The sequence below is a fragment of the Sciurus vulgaris genome, assembly GCF_902686455.1.
Source record: "Sciurus vulgaris genome assembly, chromosome: 1".
In the NCBI taxonomy this organism is placed as follows: Eukaryota; Metazoa; Chordata; class Mammalia; order Rodentia; family Sciuridae; genus Sciurus; species Sciurus vulgaris.
Window position 1 is genome coordinate 149,271,761 of NC_136461.1, and position 20,756 is coordinate 149,292,516.

Below are 20,756 nucleotides of genomic sequence, written 5' to 3' on the forward strand. Positions count from 1 at the left end.
GCAATGCTGACTTGACTGTCAACATTCAAATCATAAATAATAATAATGGCACACAAAAACCAGAAAATGCAAAAGCAAAGGCTTTCATTGTAATGTTAAGTCATCCAATTGTACTATATAATATCTCTCAATATCTAGATAAACTTTCCAGGGGTGTTTTATTGTACAAAAAATGTGCAATATAATTAAGTTACCATTATAATGAGAACCTTAGATTTTCATAATTTGAGATTTTTTTAAGCATTACAGCTTAAAGCCTTCACATTGTATTAACAGGAAGTTTCATATTTAGGAATAAAAGACTATATAGTGTATTGGTAGGTAATGCTTTTCTCCCCTATGGAAATAACAGTATATGCACCATGGAAACTGTTTTTCAGTAGCAGTCATAGATTTCCTTGATTACCTTCATACTTTCTCATCAGATCCAGTTTAGGATCAGCAACTCAGGTAACTGAACCACTCTCATTTTGCTTATCTCATGGTATGCCAACCACTTAGATGAATTTTGTAAAAGAGAGTTTATTTTCTAGGTAGCCTTGAATGGAGGGGGAAGACCCAAGCCTAAACGCATAGGGATTGAGGATGTTTATGGGATAAAGAAGCAGGGTGACTTAAAGTGTTGGGGAAGGGTGGTTGAAGATCAAGTAACAGTGGTCTCCACATGGGTTATCAGTCTTCATAGATCTTCATGGGACACATGTTCAGAAAATGACAGCATTATCGTGTTACAAGGATGGAGTTTGGGCCCTTCGATGTCAAAAGATCACCATCAGACATCTGCACAGGCCCAAGTGAGGAGCCATTATTATTTCAACAGAATTGGACTTCAGGTCCCTGAAAAGTGACCTTCGTAACCATTATCATCATAACCCACATATCAGAGGTGTTATCTACAGGAAAACTAGAGGGATGCTTAAAATGTATAGCCCAGTTGTGCAACTTTCAGGATTAGTGATGGTTAAAGCTAACTAAAAGCAAGTAACTAAGGTTGCTCATGAGAACTCAGAGTCAAAGAGTGAAAAGTACAGAGTTGTTGAGTATAAATGAGACCACGCCAACTGTGTCTGTTGGCTGATTATCATCAGAATTAGGATTTTGTCCTCCAATGGAGTCTTATTAGAGACTGAGGTCTTACTCTTTTGATGGCTACCTTCTTGGGAATGGATCTCAGGTCCTTTGAGAGATGCTTCCGATGTGCAAAAAGTACATCTTTACAATTGTAAGCCCTTCTTTTAGTAAATGCCCAACAGATGGTAGAGGCCCATCAAGCAAAGATTGGGTTTTACTCACATTCTTATTCTGGAGGTGCAAGAAGGAGAGAAATTGTGTTGTCTGAGACAGAAAAGCTTATGATCTCATTTTTATAAGCACACATATGGGATAGAATTCCCAGCCTCTAATTTATTGCAGGCCACATATACTACTGAGTATGTTTTCAAGTTCACTTAACTACTGTAAAGTATTTTTCCTTCAATTTAATAAATACATATTAGCCACTTCTGAAATTCTTATCTTCAAAACATGCACATTTACTCAAGCCCTAGGGAAATTGCAAAATATATAGCTGGAAGTATAGTCCTTCTCTCCCCCCACCACCCCAGAAAATTACAATCTATAAGAATAGTGGTTGATCTGACAAAGATTTAGCATGTTAATGTACCACTAAAGAAGTACAACTCTGAACACTGATAGAAGAAATTGTAGGAAAAGATCAAAAGCAAATTCCTGGAAAAGAAAAGAGTAAGGGTGATATTTTAAAAATAGATAGGATTTTTTTAAACCAGAATTTATTTAACTAAATATACTAATCTGGAGTAAATGCAGCCTCAGTTTTACAGAAATAGAATTTGATTTTCAAATGTCTACAGTTGCATGATGGCACATATGGAACTTTTACTATAGCTCACATTATGGAGGACTTATTAAATAGCAACAATTGAAATATTGTCCTTAAATTACCTAGCAAAAGAAGAAAAGGAAACCTATATGAAAGAAGTTCACTTTCAAGCTACATTTATAAAATAATATCCTAAGAACTATAAATCTAACAGACTTCCAATGAGCAATTGTGTAATCATTTAACTACGTGCAGTGAAAATAAATAAGGGGAAGTTCAAGACTACTTTGGAAGAGAAACTGTTTCCATGTTTCTGGATTGTTCAAAAGACATGTTAAATAGTTACAATAAGAATTTTAGACTCACTGAAAACCTAGATGAAACATCAAATAAGGAGTATACCACAAAGATTTGAATTTATATAATATGCATCTATAGAAATTTCTCCTATGAATTATAATCCTATCATGGTTCCATATGAACTCTTGTATAATCATTAAGTAGTAGCAATAGAATGAAAGGGAAAAATTCAAAATTATTTTACAAGAAAATAACTGCCTGCTGCACTTTTGGATGATTTTAGTGGACTTGTTAACAATAAAACTACCCTAATTATGCTACCTACAAATAGAATAAAATAGATGCAGTTTACCTATGAAATCCATATATAGATAATCTACAATTCTAAAGCACTATCCAAAGAATTATAATTGTATCAGTCTCCATTTGAGTCATTGTAAACTCACATTATGGCAATATAATTAATAGAGAAAACAACAATATTATTTTAGTCTTAGGGGAAAGAAGTCACCTTGCTATATTTCTGGACTTTCAGAGGTGGCTTATGAAGGAAGAATCACTTTAGAAGGTGTCTCACTTCTGTTTTCATGTTGTCAGAGGAAAGCTCAAATCCAGAGCTTAGGTAGAGATACTTCTTGCTAGTAGAGGATGTGCTGGACCAGGGAAGTCCCTCGGTGGAGAGAATCCCTAGGGAGATTTGTCCTAGCTTTCAAGAATAGGGGAAGGAAAAGGCATTCTTTCATGAGGAAATGCCTCCTGGGGCCCTCAGTAACTTCTGATGGGAATACAAGGTGGAAGTGGGGGCAGTTGTCAGAGGTACCCTATTCAGATGGGAGGGTGGAGTCAGAAGGTCCTCAGTGCCTGCCAGGACAGGGAGACCCAGGGGAAGCTTTAGCATGCTCTGTGAATGATGGAGGTGGCCTGATGGAGGGATCCTATTTCAGAGTCCTGACCCTAACGGGGTGGCATTTCAGGAGGATGCTGGACCTGGATCCCTGTGATGTCACCACCAAGTCCTCCTTCTTGTTTGGAGATCTGGTCCAGATATTTCCTGATGGTCCTCATAAGCCTCTGCCAAATACCCCATTTCTAACATCAGAGACATAGTATACTTTCTGAAATGTTTAAATTCTTCCACAATAAACTTTGTCTGATGTATGCCTTTTCTCTTCTTAAGTTATTGAAATTTCTCTCAGCTGTCAGAGCTCTCAAACTATTACCATGAGCTTTTCTTTCATGGGAAATAAGCAGGCTTTGATAATAGTCAGTGATTTATTTGACTTTTTTATGAAAGAATTTTGGCTAATATTTTTTACATGCCTGACTGATCTTGTCATCAGCTTTGGATAGACTCACCTCTATTTTATGGTTTGAACTAGATCTAAATTGGATATTTGGTGGAAATCCATTTATTTCTTCCTTTTTTTTCTTTTCATACAGTTGAGAAAAGAAAGTTTACCTACTGAAGTTTTTCATCTCCTGTTTTGTTTTTGTTTGTTAGTTTTTTTGGGGGGTTGCCCTAATGTTGGGGAAACTTTCTCTCTTTGGAGACTTCTAACATGATCTTTAAGTGAATCAATTTATTTTATTGTCTTCAGTTAATTAAGTATACATTTGGTTTCTTTTTTATTTTTCAAATATGTATTTGACTCAACTATATCAGTTGGTTCTTCAGAACTCCTTTGGAGTCTTATTCTAAGAGGTCTCCGTTCTCTGATTCATTTGTCATATCGAATTCCACATTCCCACCATGGATGGTGTCTCTTGAAGAACCCAGTCTCTCACCTTTGGCAAGAGGTTATCCAGAGTCTTCCTTGATTTCATCATTGAACTTATCCAATAAACCCTTCCACATTTCCTGTCATTTTATTCTGTTTAACATGTTCATTCACTCTTCCTTTCCATGTCTCATGCTCTATAGACAGCAGCCTCTTACAGAGTGAAATTTCCATGCACAGTATCTTTCAGTGCTTTCTGAAGTTGTTCCACATTTTTCTGATGTGTTTTGAAAGCTGTTTTAGTTACAGCTACTTGAAATTGGATGTGTGTTGATGCATCTTCTAAAGACTTAAATCTTTCTTGTAATGTCAGGCATCAGCGACGTCATTCTAAATATTTAGATTTCTCTTTCTGAAGTCCTTTTCTAAAACCTCTACTTTAAACTCAAGTAAAGACGTGGAGCCTTAAAGCTTTTTAGTAAGGACATCCAGTTTCATGTTTTGTTGTGTTGTGTTGTTTTCAAATATTTTATTCTTGGGTCTGACTTCCATCAAAGTTGATTCAAGGTCTCCAGTGTCTTTTTCAATGAGGCTAAGCCTCTCAAGGATTTGGCTTTTCATCTGAAGGGCAGAAATTCCAGTAACCTGTTCTTTGTCCTGCTTGCATACAGCAGACTTGAAATGATTAAAACATTTAAATATCCTACCCTGGCCATCAGCGCCACTGTTCCCATGGCAATCCACAGTGCTCTAAGCCTGATCTATGGACCCTGGTAACACTGCCACCTCCTGGCACTCATCTTCAGGGCCACTACAGTGCAGGGACTCCTCCATGGCCCCTGAGACCACTGCTTACCCACTGTTGGAGCCAGCTTTTCAGGATCAGACAGCCACAACAGATTGCAGAGGACACTGATGAGTATTATACCCAGAGCAAAACCAGTGCCAGAAAAAAAACAGCAAAGATCTCCGTGAGGTGGGGGAGAAAGGATAGGTCTTCCCAACCTTCTTCACATCACAAAATACATAGATGATTATATCACATGATGCTGGGATTTGAACTGAAGCTACTCGAATGTTATGGTTGGTGAGCGAGGGTTCCAGCTACGCCCAGCCCTGCTTGAAAAACTGCCACCCCAGAGCCCTTTCAGTGCTGCAAATTGGGCGGCTCTGCAGTGGAGGATTCATAAGCCCGTGACCCTGCCCAGTTCTTTTCATTTTCTTGAATAACTACTTCATCCCTCAGCCCTAGAGACCTCATCCTGACCACAGAGGCCACAGAAAGCAGCACTGTCAGATCCTTGATTTGTGTCTGTCCTGCCTTGAAAAATGAAAGAGAACTCCTGGTAGGTTTTGGCTTTCTTCACTGATTTCACCTTCAAACACTAGGGAAGAAGAAGGGTGTCGCATTTTCATAGTCTACCCATTTCACAAATATGCAGTCCAACTGTGAGCAAGGAAAGCCTGAATTTCAGACTCCTTTTGCTTAGGGTGAAATGTTTGGTGACCTGGAAACCTTCACAATGATCATTTTGGAGGGAGGGGTAGGAGCTCTGGGTCACCTGGGTTCAGATGAGCTATGTTAAGTTGAAGATATTCATATAAGATGGATTGGTGTGGAGGCTATCCCTGGGCATAAAATACCCAACATTTAGGGGACACTTCTGTATCCTAGGTGGGGTTGCAACTTCTTGACATGGTTTAGCTCATAACAGCATTATGAAGTAGGTGCTTCTGTTTTCAGTTATTGCAAATGGATTAACAAAGGCAGTGTAGGTTCTATAACCTGTCTTGGGTTTGTAGGAGTAGTAGGTACTTTGATTCCAACCCAATTTTTATTATACAAAACATGGAAAATGAGTCAGGGAGTATTCAAGTAATAGTGAGAAGAGAGCTCGGCTTGAAAATGGATGGTGTGTTAGAGGTCACATCAGAACATAAGAGAATAGTGGGAAGGTAATTTGGAGCCATCATTTGTAGTAGACCTTGGGCGGCAGAGTCTAAATAAATAAATAAATAAACGAAAAGAAAAATTCACTTAATTCTTCAGGCCAGGGTTATGCAAACTGCTCTACTAAGCCCAAATGTTTCTGAACATGTATAGAGCATTGTTGTGCAATAGGGGTTAGTAGAAGGCCAATCAATTGGAGTCTAGATTCTCCACCCATATCCTACTTTAAGCAGATCATTTTTACATTCATCTGTATTATAATTTAATATAACACTTATTTTGAAGAAAGCGTTCTATAAATTAAATATAAAAAATTTAGCTTCTGTTTTAAACAATGAAAACTCATCAGAGCAATTTGAGAGAGGAGTAACGTGGGCATGGGTGAGCTGTGCTAAGATGAAGCTATTCATATAAGATGGATTAGAGTGAAAGCAAGTAAAGGTAGAACAATCAGAAAGGATGACTTTAACACTGATGATATAATAGCTTTCATATTTCTGTGTTTTTATTGTTCATTTTATAAACAAAGACTTAGATATTATAAAGTATTACTTCCAAAAAGCAACTGCAGTTTTGTGAATTTGTTACTGCAACATAATTGCCTCCTTATGATTTTCTTCCCACAAATAAATGGGCCTTTGGTTCTTCAAATGAGACCCTGCTTTAAATGAAATTCTCTTTGAATGCAAAATTGGGTCATTTTAGCTTTGCAGTATTTTAGCTTTTTGCAGTATTTTTTAGCTTTGCAATTTTCTGATTTAGATTAAAGCAAAAAGGGGAATTCATTCTTGCTGTGGGAATTATGTGACTCACCTGGGCTTTCAAAGCTCTAAGTTCCCAGGAGATGAGAATGAAACTGGCCACCTAGCTCTGACTAGTGGCCACCTTTTCTTCCCTGTGTCAGCTCAGCTCCTGACTCTGTTACTGTGCAGCTTCCTCCCCGTGGAGTCTGTATGGCCTTCTGTGCAGGATTGGTCCAGGAATAAGGTAAAGTGGCAGTGTCTGAAGAAGGAAGAGTCCTCCCTTTTTGGGGGTAAGGGGTGAATCTCAGGTGGAACTAGCATGTGTTTGATTCTGTGCTTGAGGATAAAATGCCTTAAACACATCATCCATCTACATCTACATCACTTCTACCTGTTGCTCTAACGGTTTCCATCACCTCTGGTTCTGTTGTCCTGGGTTAGCATAAAATGCCACCTGCATCACACAAAACCTTTTTTATATTACAGGGACCTCATCTATAGACTCTGTTATTTTAAAGGAAAGACTACCCAATTTGGAATATAGAAAACATCTCTCATTACCACATTCACTCTTCTGACAATCTTTATTGCATACCAGATACTATTCTAGGTACTGAGGGCACAGAATTAGCAAAACAAAAGTCTCTAACCACCCAGCACTGTATTCTGATGGGGAGAAATTGGCCAAATAAGTAACTAAAATCATTAGTGTGTTTGAAAATTATAATTGCTATAAAAATAATACAGGAAAACAGAATTGTTCAAGGCACGGCAAATTTAAATAGAACAGTCAGGGAAGACTGTGGAAGCAAACCAGGCCTGCATGGACTGAAGAAACAGCAAAATCAAAAGGTAGGAGAATGACTTCAGTGTTCAGGGATGGCAAAGGGCCAGAGAGGCTGAAGTACAGAGGACCGAAGTAAGGGGAAGAAAGGTCACGGGAGATGTCAGGGAACAAATCTGGAAGAACCTGAAAGGCCCTTGTACAGACTGACCTTCACTCCTCGTGAACTGGGAAGGCACCAGAGGGTATTGGCAAAGGGGATGAGTTTGCCATGATGTCTTGCTGGATGGTTGATTCGGTTGCTGGAGTAGCCCTGCTGAGAACAGGAGAAAGGGGAAAAGAGAGGAACCAGGGAGATCAGCCATACAGCAGTCATGCCAATCCAAATAGCTGCCTTTTCAGGAGAAATGGTGAGAGGTGAGTGGACACTGATGTGGGCCTGGGCCATAAGTCACTAGTGCTTCTAGCTGGAGCAGCCGGGAGGAGGGAGTTGCCATTAGTTGAGGTGGGGAAGCTGCAGGGGAGCAGGTTTGGGGAAGAAAGAACAGAGAAACTATTAAATAACTTTTGCTGCTTGTCCTTTGTATCACCATGAAAAAAGTGGAAAAACATTTAAAACACATTTATGAAGAAAACATACAAACGTGTGTGTGTGTGTGTGTGTGTGTGTGATTCCCAAGTAGAGATCTTTTTTTAAAATCAACATTATAAACAATAAGGGTGTAGTTCAGTGGTATTGTGGTTGCCTAGCATGCACAAGGCCCTAGGTTTGATCCCCAGCACCACAATAAATTAAATAAATCAATTAATTAATTAATAATAATATAGTAACAGGCAGGTCATCAGATTATTTGGGAGGAAATCTTTTATTCACCATTGTACCTTCAGAACCTAAGATGAGTACTCAGTGGATATTCACTGAATTCTGTCAGGTTTCTCACCAAGGAGACTAACATATATGTAAGTTTGTTCTTGAATCACTCCTGCTTTTACGGGTATTTACAAATCGTGGGATTGTATTTATCCCAGCCAAAAATTTAGTTCTGTCCAAATGATTGTTTTATTCAACTCAGAAAGCAACCACAGACTCAGCCCAAACAGACTCGTTGCCTCCCATCAAGCTAATCATTAAACACAGTCAATCTTTCCCCTCCTAACCAGCCGACATACTGTGAAAATAAACTGGTTACCCCAGGGAATAAGGAGGGTGGTGCTGTGCATACTTGGAGGGTAGGGACTCCACGTGTCCCTGTGGGCAGGGGTTAGTGTCCTTGTCCTTTCCTGATGTGCCACAGCTTCACAACTCTGACCATGTCTTTTTTTATTTTTCTTTTCAACAAAAGTGTTCTTTTTCAAGACTACTTTTTAAAAACTGCTTGTGAGCCTCTTCAACTGTTTCTTTGTGAACAAAAAGTAATATAATACAATTAGTATAAAGAGCTTGTAGATGCTTCTGATCAGTCTCATTTTCTCTCTAGAAATGCACACCTGATGTCATCTACCTGCATTGAAAAAATTCATTTTAGGTCTTTCTTTCATGCTGCTGCTGCTTAAAAAAATTGAAAGAAACCTTCTTACTTTATTCCATATATCATCCACCTAGAGAATGTATGATTTTGCTGATTCTCAAAAAAACTTTAAGGGAATATGGACAACAACCAGAACACTTTGAGTTCATTATCAAGTGCAGTTTTTTACCACTATCTAGATTGTGTAGATGGAAAATAAAGAACTTGAATTAAATTCTGATTGAAAGGCTTAAGGAGCAATACTTTATGGTATTATGTTTTATTTAGTAGGTTGCCTAAGATGTAGATCATTTTTTGTGTTTTATTAGTGCATTATAGATATACCATAATGATGGGGTTCAATTTTACTAAGTCACAAATGCATATAACATAGTTTGCTCATCCTCAATCCAGAGTACTTCTCCTTTCCCTCTCTCCCCCCAACAAACCCCTTCTCTGAATTTTTCTCAATCCTGGAAATCATAAGTACTAGAATTTTTTTTTTCAATTCTTATCTGTCTTTATTTTGTTGTTTTTGAGGCTTTTTGTTTTGTTTTCCTTTCTGCTTATGACTTGGAAGTAGAATAACAACAACAACAAAGAAGTAGATTTTAGAGCCAGATGTTTGGGCTCTATTTCTTCCATATAATTGTGTGCGTGCGTGTGTGTGTGTGTGTGTGTGTGTGTGTGTGTGAGAGAGAGAGAGAGAGACAGACAGACAGACAGACAGACAAAGAGAAACTTTAGGCAAGATATCTAAATTCTTCATATTTGGTTTAATTGAGTTGGAGTAAATCGTATTATATGTTTATATGAATATGTCACTATAAATCCCATTGTTATGTATAGTTTTAACACACTAATTAAAACATTAAAAAGGTGGGAATAATGATAATTATGTCCTGGAGTCTTTGTTAGGATTATGTAGGTTAGCTCCTGGAAATCCTGATGCATAATATGCAGTCTCTTCCTGACCTCCGAATGTTAGAAGACCTCAGGGATTAGTTCTGAGCCCTTTTATCTGCCCACATTCTCTCTAAGTGGACACACCCATTACTGTGGCTTTAAATCTTATTCATCTATCCATTTTGCTTTCACCTCTAATTTATATCTTTGGTCCACTCAGCTTAGATGTTTCAAAACATCTCAAATTTTGCATGTATAAATTTGAATTTTCATCCTTCCTTTATCCCACAAGCCTTTGCTTCCTCTACTCTTCACTCTTTCAGTGAATCTTCCATCCTCCTGGTTATTTCCACAATCCCACAGAGCTGGGGACTCGAACCCAGGCCTCAAGCATGCAAGGCAGGCACTCTCCCAGATGGGCTATATGGCCTGCCATCCTCCTGGTTAGACAGAAACCTGGGGACTATCTGTGATCTGTCTTTCCCTCCTTTCTGAAATATAACCAATTACAAAGTTTTCTTCCCTCACATCCAGTGTAGAGCTCAAATCTGCCATATCTCAAATCTCTCTCTCTCTCAAATCTCTCTATCTCTACCTACCCCCCATCCCCTAACCTCTCCACCCCTTCCTTCTAATCTCTACCCCACATAGCAGCCATGCAGATCTTTGGGAAATATAAACCAGACGTCACCCCTTACTTAAAATTCTTCAGTGAAGTATTGTTGCACTTGAAACCTAAACTTTGTAACCTTTATAATATTCCCATCAGAGTTTCCTTGTGATCATGAACTCCCCATTGACAGTCCATTTTCACTGACTTCGTATTCAGAATTCCCAAGACCACCCTCGGGTTCAATGATTCACTTATAAAACTTAGAAAACCTGCTGTAGTTATGGCTTATTTTGATAAAAGTTTTCAGATTAAAACCAACAAAGGAAAAAGGCACATAGGTCAGAGTCCAGGAGAAACCAACCATGAGGTTCCAGCTGCTCTCTCCCAGTAGAGTGCTGTGACGAACTCTTAATTTTTCTAATGATGATGTGTGTGACAGCATACGAGTGTTGACAACCAGGAAGCTCACTCGAGCCTTGGTGTCCAGTTATTAGGGATCAGTCACATAGACATGGAGTATGCATGCAGCCGACCTTACTTAGTTTGTAACCTCTTCAGAGTCAAAGTTATATCACATGGCCCACAGCCCTTACCATAAATCACATAGCTAACGTAAACTGTCTGGTGTGGACCATGGTCCCAGTAGACAAAAACCACTGTTTCGAGGCAGGGTATTCCAAATTAGATATTATTTCTTAGGAACTAGTCAAAGACCAGGGTATTCTTTGGAGTGCACAAGTGTTGGACAACCTAGGCCTACAGAGTTAATCCTTTTTTGCACATTGACCATTTGGAAGCTTCTAGAACAGGCCAAGAGTTTTCCCTCCTTGGGCCTTTGTTCCTGGTCTCCTCCTCTTTTCTCAGGTCTTACTTTAAATGTCACCACATCAGAGAAGCCTTTCCTGACTACATGATGCAAGTAGATACATTCCCTTTATTATTCTCCATCACAGAACCCTGGACCAGTACTTTGAAACACTTATGTCAAGTCCTCATTGTGTTTTTATGTTTTTAGTCACTTATTTGTCTCTTTTTCAACTAGACTTGAAGATGCACATAGACAGGTACGGTGTTTGTCTTATGCCACAGACATTATCTGAGATGTAACTGGTACTCAAAAGACATTTTGTTAGTTTTTTTTTAATTTGTTCTATTTAGTTATACATGACAGTAGAATGTATTTTGACATATCATACATACATGGAATTTAACTTCCCATTCTTGTGATTGTACATGATGTGGAGTTACACTGGTCGTGTATTCATATATAAAAATAGGAAAGTTATGTATAATTCATTCTACTGTCTTTCCCATTCCCAGCCCCAGCTCTCCCTTCCCCCTCCCCAATCTGATGAACCTCCACTCCTGCCCACAACCTATTGTGAGTCAGCATCTGCATATCAGAGAACATTTGACCTTTGGTGTTTGGGGACTGGCTTATTTCACTTAGCATGATAGTCTCCAGTTCCATCCATTTACTGGCAAGTGCCATAACTTCATTCATCTTTATAGGCTTAGTAATATTCCATTGAGTTTATGTACCACATTTTCTTTATCCATTCATCTGTTGAAGGGTTTCATAGCTCAAAAGTCATTTTCCAGTGATGGAAGTCAAGATTTTATTGTTTGTTTCCTTGGATTTCATCTGTAATCTTAATGAATTATTTAGAAATCATTCTAATTTGACAATCGAAGAGGAAGATAATCTGTGTGCTATATGTGTAACCTCTTGGGTTGATTAAGCTCATCTGGCTGGTTAGGCAATTTTTTTTGTTTTTTCCGGCCCTCCAGGTGTGCCTTTGTGAAGCTTTCCACTTCATGAAGTAATGACAGAAGCAGGTAGAAAACCATTTGCTCCTTATACTCCTTACCAGAACTACCAGCACAGCTCAAGATCCATTATAGTCCTTTGATTGTGTCTTCATTTGTGTCATGAATTGCATGTATATGACATTTACATTTTAACTGACCTGGTGATATTTAGTGAACTTGGTAGAATTAATGTACCATAGCTCAGGAAGACTTTAAAGTGTGTATAACAGTTTGTTTTGAATTTAAGTAATATATTTAACTGATAAGCATGCTAAAAATACCTGAATAAAATACATATCTTTCTCTGTTTAAAGAATCCAAAAGATTCTGATTTGCAATGACGTGTATAATTTGGAAATGTCACTATAATAAACAGAAACTTCTCTCAGTTTTGAAGTTTTGAAAAAAAAGTCTAATTGCCCATGGCAATTTTCAGAAAATTTATTCTTTCATAGTAATGAAATCATGTGATGTGCATTTCATTCAGATTTTGTGCAAGAATTTGAGAGAATGGAGTGCTTTTAAATAAAGCACAGTTGTAAAAGCCTTCTGTGATTTCACATTTTCTATTTTAGTACAAAACTCTTGTGTTGTCATTCAAGGTCCTAGAGAGTTAAGAACCAGCTTATGTCTACAGCCTTGTCTCGCAATCTCTTTAACGACTCCATGCTGGCCTCATTTTACTGCCATGAAATAGTGTTATTGTCTGTCTGAAGACTCAACATGGTCGAGAATGATGTGTTAAATGTGTGAACAGACACATATATATCTTAGTGCTAATTAGCATCCTACAGAGAACACTGGCCTGAGGAGAGCTGGGCTCTTGTTCTTGGTCCCTTCTCTGATTAGCTGGATCACTTGACTACAACTAACTGAGCCTCGGTTTCCTTACTCATAAGGACATTGAACAAGATTATCTCTAAATTGCTTCCAGCTCTAAAAGCCTGGGTTCTCTCTTCCCTGTGTTGACAGTCTAGAGGATTCCACACATTATCAAGAGATTAATTTTGGTGTTCAACCACCCAAGAGGACAGTTCAGGCCAATCCAAGGTGAGTAACCAGTGAACTGCTTCCAATGTGTGGTCGCTGTTTTTAGTGATAAATCAGTTAGAGCTTCTTGTTACTCCAGTGGTGCTTTCAATGCTTAATTACTGTGACAAGCATCTCTGCCTTTGGTAGAACTGAGATTTGGAATAAATTCATTCTGATAAAAAATGTGGGGAATATTTTGAGAACTACCATTTACTGTAGAATATATAAACTTCGCAGGTACTTGTCTGTTTCCTATAAAAAAGGTTTAATGTACAAGATGCTGCTGTTCCTCTCTTACCCACAGTCCCCTCTTTTTCAGAGCCTCTCTGCTCTCACTGCCGTCCTCCTGATTAAGATCTTCCTTCTTGCTCACCTAGACAATTTCCATAGATTTCTCTGCCCACCTCCTCTCCCTATACAAGGTAGTTCTGCACAGTACTGTCAGATTAATCTTCCTAAAACAGGAGTGGCTACAGAAATAAGTACAGACTCTCCAGCTTTCTATTCAGGGCCGTAAACAACATAGATCCCACCTTCCTTGAAGGTATATCTTTCGCCAGCTGTCCACAGCAAAATTGGATTACCCTTTGTCTCTAATCACATCCAGTCTCTCCTACCTCTGCACATACACTGCTCCCATTGGTTTTTAAAGACCTACAAGTTCTGAAAGGTTACCTCTCCCAAAACACCTGAGATGTGTTAGCTCTCCCTCAAAGTCTTAATTTTCCAACTCCAAATGGATACGATCTCTTTTTCCTTTAAGTTATTCTACTACTCCAGGTGCCTTTGCCATTGGACTTACATTCTACCTGCTATTATGTTGTTCCTAAAATAATAAAGTTGTGAAGACCACGCTGATGGGGCGGCAAGGCGGTCTCTTCGAGCTTGCTAGCTTGTGCTCTGAAGAGAGTGAGGGCAGTTGGGTGCTGATGGCCACATTTGCCTTCCCAGGGAGATGTCCTTTGCTTCTCAGATATAATGCACTTTAAGTTTATTATTCAACAGTGAAAACGAGTCATACAGAGGTTAAGTTAAAAATCCTTTTGGAAATAAATTACTGGATGCTGTTTGTTTGGTGCCGAGTGAGAACTTAACATACGGAATAATTCTTACACATGGAGCATCAGGAGATATGGCTCTTCCTCGTTTGATGTCACTGGCATCCCATCTTGCATCTCATGACTTTTTTTTCCCCTGAGATTTACCCGTAAAGGCCTTAATATTGTACATAGAATTAAGGCACATAAAGCAGTTTTGAATTACCTAAAGACCTCAGGAGAATACAAGCTTGCAGGTGTCTTCCTTAGAGGTTGTTCTTGGATTCAAGAGCAGCTGCTTCTGCAATGTGGCATACTGCGCCAGATGATGCTGGTGGTTTTGTTCCAGGTCTCATTTGTAGTTCTTATCCACTGCACCATCCCAAACAGCAGCATAAACTCAGAGATGAAGATCTCTTTTGCATAAAAGATCCCATACTGTTTGTGTCAGTCTCAGCAGATGAAATGTGTGGGAAGAACTTTCTGGAGAAAGTGGCACAGAAAATGCAAGGTCCCAATAAAACCTACTGGATTGAGAAGGCAGATCATTCCACAGCAGTGAAAGGACGGTCAACGAATGATGTTTTCAAAGAAATAAATACAGATTTTGTGTTGGATCCAAGAACTCACTGGAATGGACAAGAAATAATTGTCATTAGTTAAAAACCATATTACTTTGAATACGAGTACAGTTAATTTGATAAAGAACAATATGCCTCTCAGCATTACGAAATATATTTCAGACTAAGGTTCTTTAATGTTGCCCTACTTTTGAAACACATTTTCATTGTGAAAGTAATATCCTTTACAAAATGTCTTTCAAAAGCAGTGTTATAGTTGTATGAAGATGATGTACAAATATTAAAGGTGGTCTAAATATAATTTATTTTCACTAGTTAAGTTTTGAAAAAATTTAAACATTTGAATCTGGTTACAAAAAATTACTAATAATAAAGTTGTTGAATTCTGGAGACAAATGGAACCTTACAGAATATTCTTATATGGAAGACGTTTTATGCACCCTTTAGAATTCTAAACAGGGCTGGGGACTGGTTTTTCTTGAGAGATAGCATCGTCATATTCTTAAATTCAAACCCTAGTGTTTCGCAGGAAAGACATGCACATTCATTTTTGTTGAACAAAAGTGGATAAAGTCACTCTAACATAGGACAGTGAGAATAGAGGTAGAAAATTCACAAAATATACCTCTTCTTATGTTAATATTGTTGCAGGTTGCTACCATGTTGAACACAACAGTGGGTAGAATCTTCGTTCTTTTATTAATCCATTCATCTGGCAATTACTGAGTATACCTACTCTGCCTTCAGCATTGTGTTAGATTTTTATTGCCCTGGAGTACACGCAGATTAGCAAGCTGTTTGTTAAGAGAAAAAGAAGGCAAAGAGAAAACGATCCCACTCCACTGTGATAAGGAAAATTCCTTCACAGCCTAAGTATATGAAGGGGAATGTGGAGAACTGCTAGCATTAATGGCTCCATATTTTGCCCCTTCATGTTTCCAGTTTTTTTTTTTTCAATGTGGCTTTGTTGTTCCTCCTTTCAGACAGTGTAGTGTATTTCATCCCCCCTTGATCCTTAGTTTACCTGTTTAACTTTCCATGGCTAGTATAAGTTAGTTTTGTGCCAGAGACAGAGGATTGAAAATGTACTTACCTTCTGTGTGTCCTCCCTTACTTCATTGCCATGATCACAAGAGCACATCTACACTAGACTGCTAAGGATAAGGCAGTGCTGAGTCCCCTGTATCTTTTGAGTTGCAGCTGTCCTGGGTCAGGCAAGAATCAGCTGACACCTGGATATGTGAGAAAGCCCAGCCCTGCCTAGCAAAGACCAGGCCAGATCAGTCTCTGCAGACTCATGAGCTAAATTAATGGATATTACTTTTCATTGAGTTTGAATGGTTATTTGCCATATAACTTTATTGTGGCAATAGATAACTGACACACTAAGAGAAAAGATAATCTTCATTCCTGTAGATTCCTTAGCAAGGAAGTAACAAGTAGTTCACATATAGTGGTTTCCTGTGGGGCTAACTATGTAAGGGTGGCTAGATCCAGTATTTATTAAATAATCAAAGGTATTCCGGAAAGTTTATTTTGCTACAAAATTATTGTTTTTAATTGAGTTAAATGAATTAGAAAAGTACTAAGGGCAGTTTGGGGTCCTACGGAATTTCTCTATTTAGACTCATAAAAAAGATAATATTCGACTAACTCATTTCCTTCAAACTCATTAGCATAGACATTTCCACCACAGTTGCAGCAAATTAACATGGACTGCTTCTCTAAGCTGGTGGTTATCAACATGGTAACACATCCTGAATTATGCATGGCTTAATAAAATTTGACAATGGCACATGGCTTTTTGGGAGACAACCCTAGGAGCACCAGAAGGCTCTGGGCAACTGTGATAAATTAAGATCATTGAATTTTTGTCATACTTGTTTCTATTACCATGCACTGATAGAATGAAAGGTAAGTTTGCGAAGTCTCTTGATTGGTTGATTGATTGGTACCTGAGGTTGAACCCAGAGGTTCTTAACCACTGAGCCACATCCCCAGTCCTTTTTTATTTTTTTATATTTTTATATTTATTTTTTATTTTAAGACAGGCTCTCACCAAGTTGCTTGGGGCCTTGCTAAGATGCTGAGGCTAGTCTCAAACTTGGAATTCTCCTGTCTCAGCCTCCTCAGTCCCTGGAATTATAGGCTTGCACACCTGGCACCTGGCTGTGTCTCTCAATTTCAAAAAGTCTTTTTATTTAGTGGCAACTGTTTCTAGATTTCTGAAGTCTTCTGTTTATAGTTAAGGTTTTTGCCTCAAATGCTCTGGTACTTTAGGAGAGTAAATCTCAACATCAAGTACAATCTCCTTGGCTCCTAGTTACAGTGTCTTATGACCATTAAAAATCTTATCATATTTAGTATGATCAGTACATTGCCATTCTAAAAAAATTAGTAGTATTTTCAAGAGAAAAAAAAATGACAGGTGTTATAAGACATGGAGAAGCCAGAACTCTTGTGCATTGCTGATGGGAATGTTATATGGCACAGCTCCTGTAAAAAACAGTATTGTGGGTCTTCAAAAAGTTAGCCATAGAATTAAAATGTGATCTAGCAATTCCATCTCTGGGTGTAAACCTCAAAAAGTTGAACTCTAACAGATGTGTGTGTACACCATTGCTCACAGTAACATAATTCACAATAGCCAAAAGGTAGAAATGGCCCAAATGTTCATCAGCTAATGAATGGGTGAACAAAATGTAGTATAAACATTCAGTAGAGTATTTTTCAAACTTTAAATGTCATAAAATTCTGATATGTGGTCAGGCACAGTGGTGCAAGCCTGTAATCCCAGCTACTCAGAAGGCTGAGGCAGGAGGATTGCAAGTTCAAAATCAGCCTCAGCAATTTAGCAAGGTGCTAAGCAACTCAGTGACATCCTGTCTCTAAATCAAATACCAAAAAAAAAGGACTTGAGATGTGGCTCAGTGGTTAAGTGTCCCTGGGTTCATTCCCCAATACAAAAAAAGAAAAAAATCTGATATGTGCTACAACATGGGTGAACCCTGAAAACATGCAAAGCAAAATAACTTTAGACACAAAAGGACAAATGTTGTGTGATTCCACTTGTTATTTTAAGTAGTGTAGAGTTTCAGTTTGGGAAGATGAAGAAGATTTGGAAATGGGTAGTGATGTTGGTTTTACAACTGTGTGAATGTACGTAATACCACTGAACCATATACAAAGGTGCGGAACTCAACCTGCTTCAGTTCAATTCCGTGTCCACTTCCCTCCCTTCCCTCTACCAATCTCTCTTCAATTCATGTGCAGTCTATTTTTGAAAGTTTTTTAAAAGTATTAAACATCTTAGAATTTAAAAGGGTCAGTTTTTTTTTTCACTAAAGCTTCCTGATTTTCCTTTATTTGGTTTGAAAAACATCACTTAGGTTAACGATATTTTATTTATAGATTAATACATTTTAATATTTTGATATTTTATTCTATCAAAGATCAAGAACTTTTAAGTTCCACTTAGATTTTGGAAGAGTATAATGTCATTTTGAATGTAGTTATTTCCATCTGCAACTCTAGGCTCTTGTATACTACTTGGGGTATGACAGACTTTTACAAACATAATGCTGTCATTTATCAGTACCATTGTCTTATTTGGTTAAAAATAAATGAAAATATCATCATGATAAAGACTGTACTTCTCTTATTAGTAAGGACAATGCAAAATTATATTCTTAAATCACTGGTGATAGATTTATGCCATTTGTTTTTGTAGCACTAATATTTGGCATATATTAAATATTTAATACATGTTCTACATGAAAAGAACAAGCCCTAACATCTGACTCCCAGAGAAAGATAGATTGAAAACTACTAGAGTGTGGCTATGAAACTTTGCTTATAGCAGAAAGGCTTAAGAGAAAGATTGAATTGTTGAAAGAATTGTCAGAAAAGTTTATTTCTTGCTGCTGCAATGCATTGGATGAAGTCATATCACATTAAAAATAAGGATTTTTCCCATGTGCAAAAGTAAAAAAAAAAAAAAAAAAGGATATTATATAGGGCTGAGAAATAAAACATGTTTCTAAAACAACAAAAGTAACTGCTGTGGTTTCACTTTGCTGGAGGTGTTGACTTCTATTTGTTCTTTCAGTCATTCCCTTTGCTTACGCACAACCAAATGCAGAAATGACGAATGGGGGTACTGCAAGAATGCTTGACGAATATTGGAAGAGAGAGATATGAAGGAAAAAAAGGATCGTTTTTTATCATGAAGCAAGGTAGTATATCTAGGTACTTTGGGAGAAAAAAACTTAATAAAAAGTATTTAAATATCTTTGCCAAGAACTTTTCAAATCAAAGCTTTTATGTTTATGAGTTTCCTGATGGAAGCAATGAGCAGCAGTCTTTGCTCAATTTGTTTCAAAGCAATATTGAAAAAAAACTGAACAAAATATGCAATAAGAAAAAAAATTTGTGCCAGTCCCCAGGGTAAGGTCTAGCTGACAATATAATGGATGTTTTCCATTTCTCTGTGTCTAGAGTTCTAGGTGGTTACAGGCCATATATTACCCTTGGTCCACTCCCACCATTTTTCCTGACATTAATGGGAGGCCTGTTGCAGAAACAAGCAGTCTGCACTCTTATTTTTATTTATGGAATGAGATCATTTTATCTGGTATGAGAGCTTCAGTGTCCCACTTCACACACTCAAGACACACAAAAATGCTAATGGCAATTATGTGAGTGCATTGGAGAAGAATTAAGGCTAGGAAAAATGTAACGTTGGAAACATTCACTTTAAAACAGATGTTTTCAGTAAACAGAAAAAACACTGCAAAGTGGTTGCATTGTTTTTGTTCACATCACCTATCTCCTCTCCCTCCCCAATCTAGTCTCCATGTAACTTCTTCAGATTCTTCAGATTCAGAGATGCAAATTATGATGAAATGACAGTATTTCCTTTGCTGAGCTCTCCATTGCAAAATCAAGTGCAGTAATTTCTGAGCATGAAAAACTTGAGAAACAGTTCATTTAAATCCTAAAGTAAGTGGGTCCAATGAGCAATATGCAGTCACCTGTATTCCCATGGATAATAAAATTGTTGTACCTCCATTCTGGGGTTATTAAAATTTACAGGTGATATTTCTTCTCTCCCTAAAACATCATGGAAAAACTTTACCTGTTATGGTTTGGATATGAAATGTGCCCCCAGTAAGCTCCTATATTGGAAGCACAGTCCCTAATGCAGCAAGGTTCAGAGATGGGGCCTTTAGTCTTTGATTGCATCATAAGGACTCTGACCTCATCAGATGGAAATCCATCAAATGGATTAATCCATCAATAACTGAATGTAGTGCTTGGAGGTGGATCTCATTGGAGGAAGTAGGTTACTTGGGACATGACCTGGAATGGTTTAAACTTTTCCATGGCCCCCATCTCTCTCTCTCTCTCTCTCTCTCTCTCTCTCTCTCTCTCTCTCTCTCTCTCTCTCTTCTCTCTGGCTGCCATAAGCCTAGCAGCACCTTTCTTGGTCACACCCTTCTACCATGATGTTTCTGCAACAGAGATAGCTGAACATGGACCAAGACCTCTCAAACCATGAGATAAAATACATCTTTTCACCTCTAAATTGTTCTTATCAGATACTTGGGTCACAATGATGAAAAGTTGACTAACACCCTACTGTATTCCTTATGGCTGGATGAGTTTTTCTCTGATCTGCTCTCTGGTTCCTATATTCTTGCTGTCATTATTTCTTCCTCCCATTATCTAATGTCTGCATGTCCATTAATCCACCATTCACCATTTGAACACAGGCACATGTACAGTGAGAATGCCTGTAAAGTTTGGAGTTACGCTGCTACACACCATGGAACTACTAGAAGCTGGAAGAAAGACCTCGAACAGATCCCCTCAGAGTAACTATAGAAGGAACATAACCTACCAACACCTTGGTCTTACACTTCCAGCCTC

General features: G+C 38.1%; 1 protein-coding gene and 1 pseudogene across 5 annotated transcripts in view; both read left to right on the forward strand.

Annotated features, from left to right (window-relative positions):
- Positions 1-20,756, forward strand: part of KCNB2 (potassium voltage-gated channel subfamily B member 2) — a 389,084-nt gene that overhangs the window by 117,778 nt on the left and 250,550 nt on the right. The gene's annotated exons all lie outside the window — the stretch shown is intronic.
- Positions 13,235-17,512, forward strand: LOC306657584 (testis-expressed protein 30-like; annotated as a pseudogene). Its single transcript has one exon. The product of its transcript is annotated as a testis-expressed protein 30-like (transcript).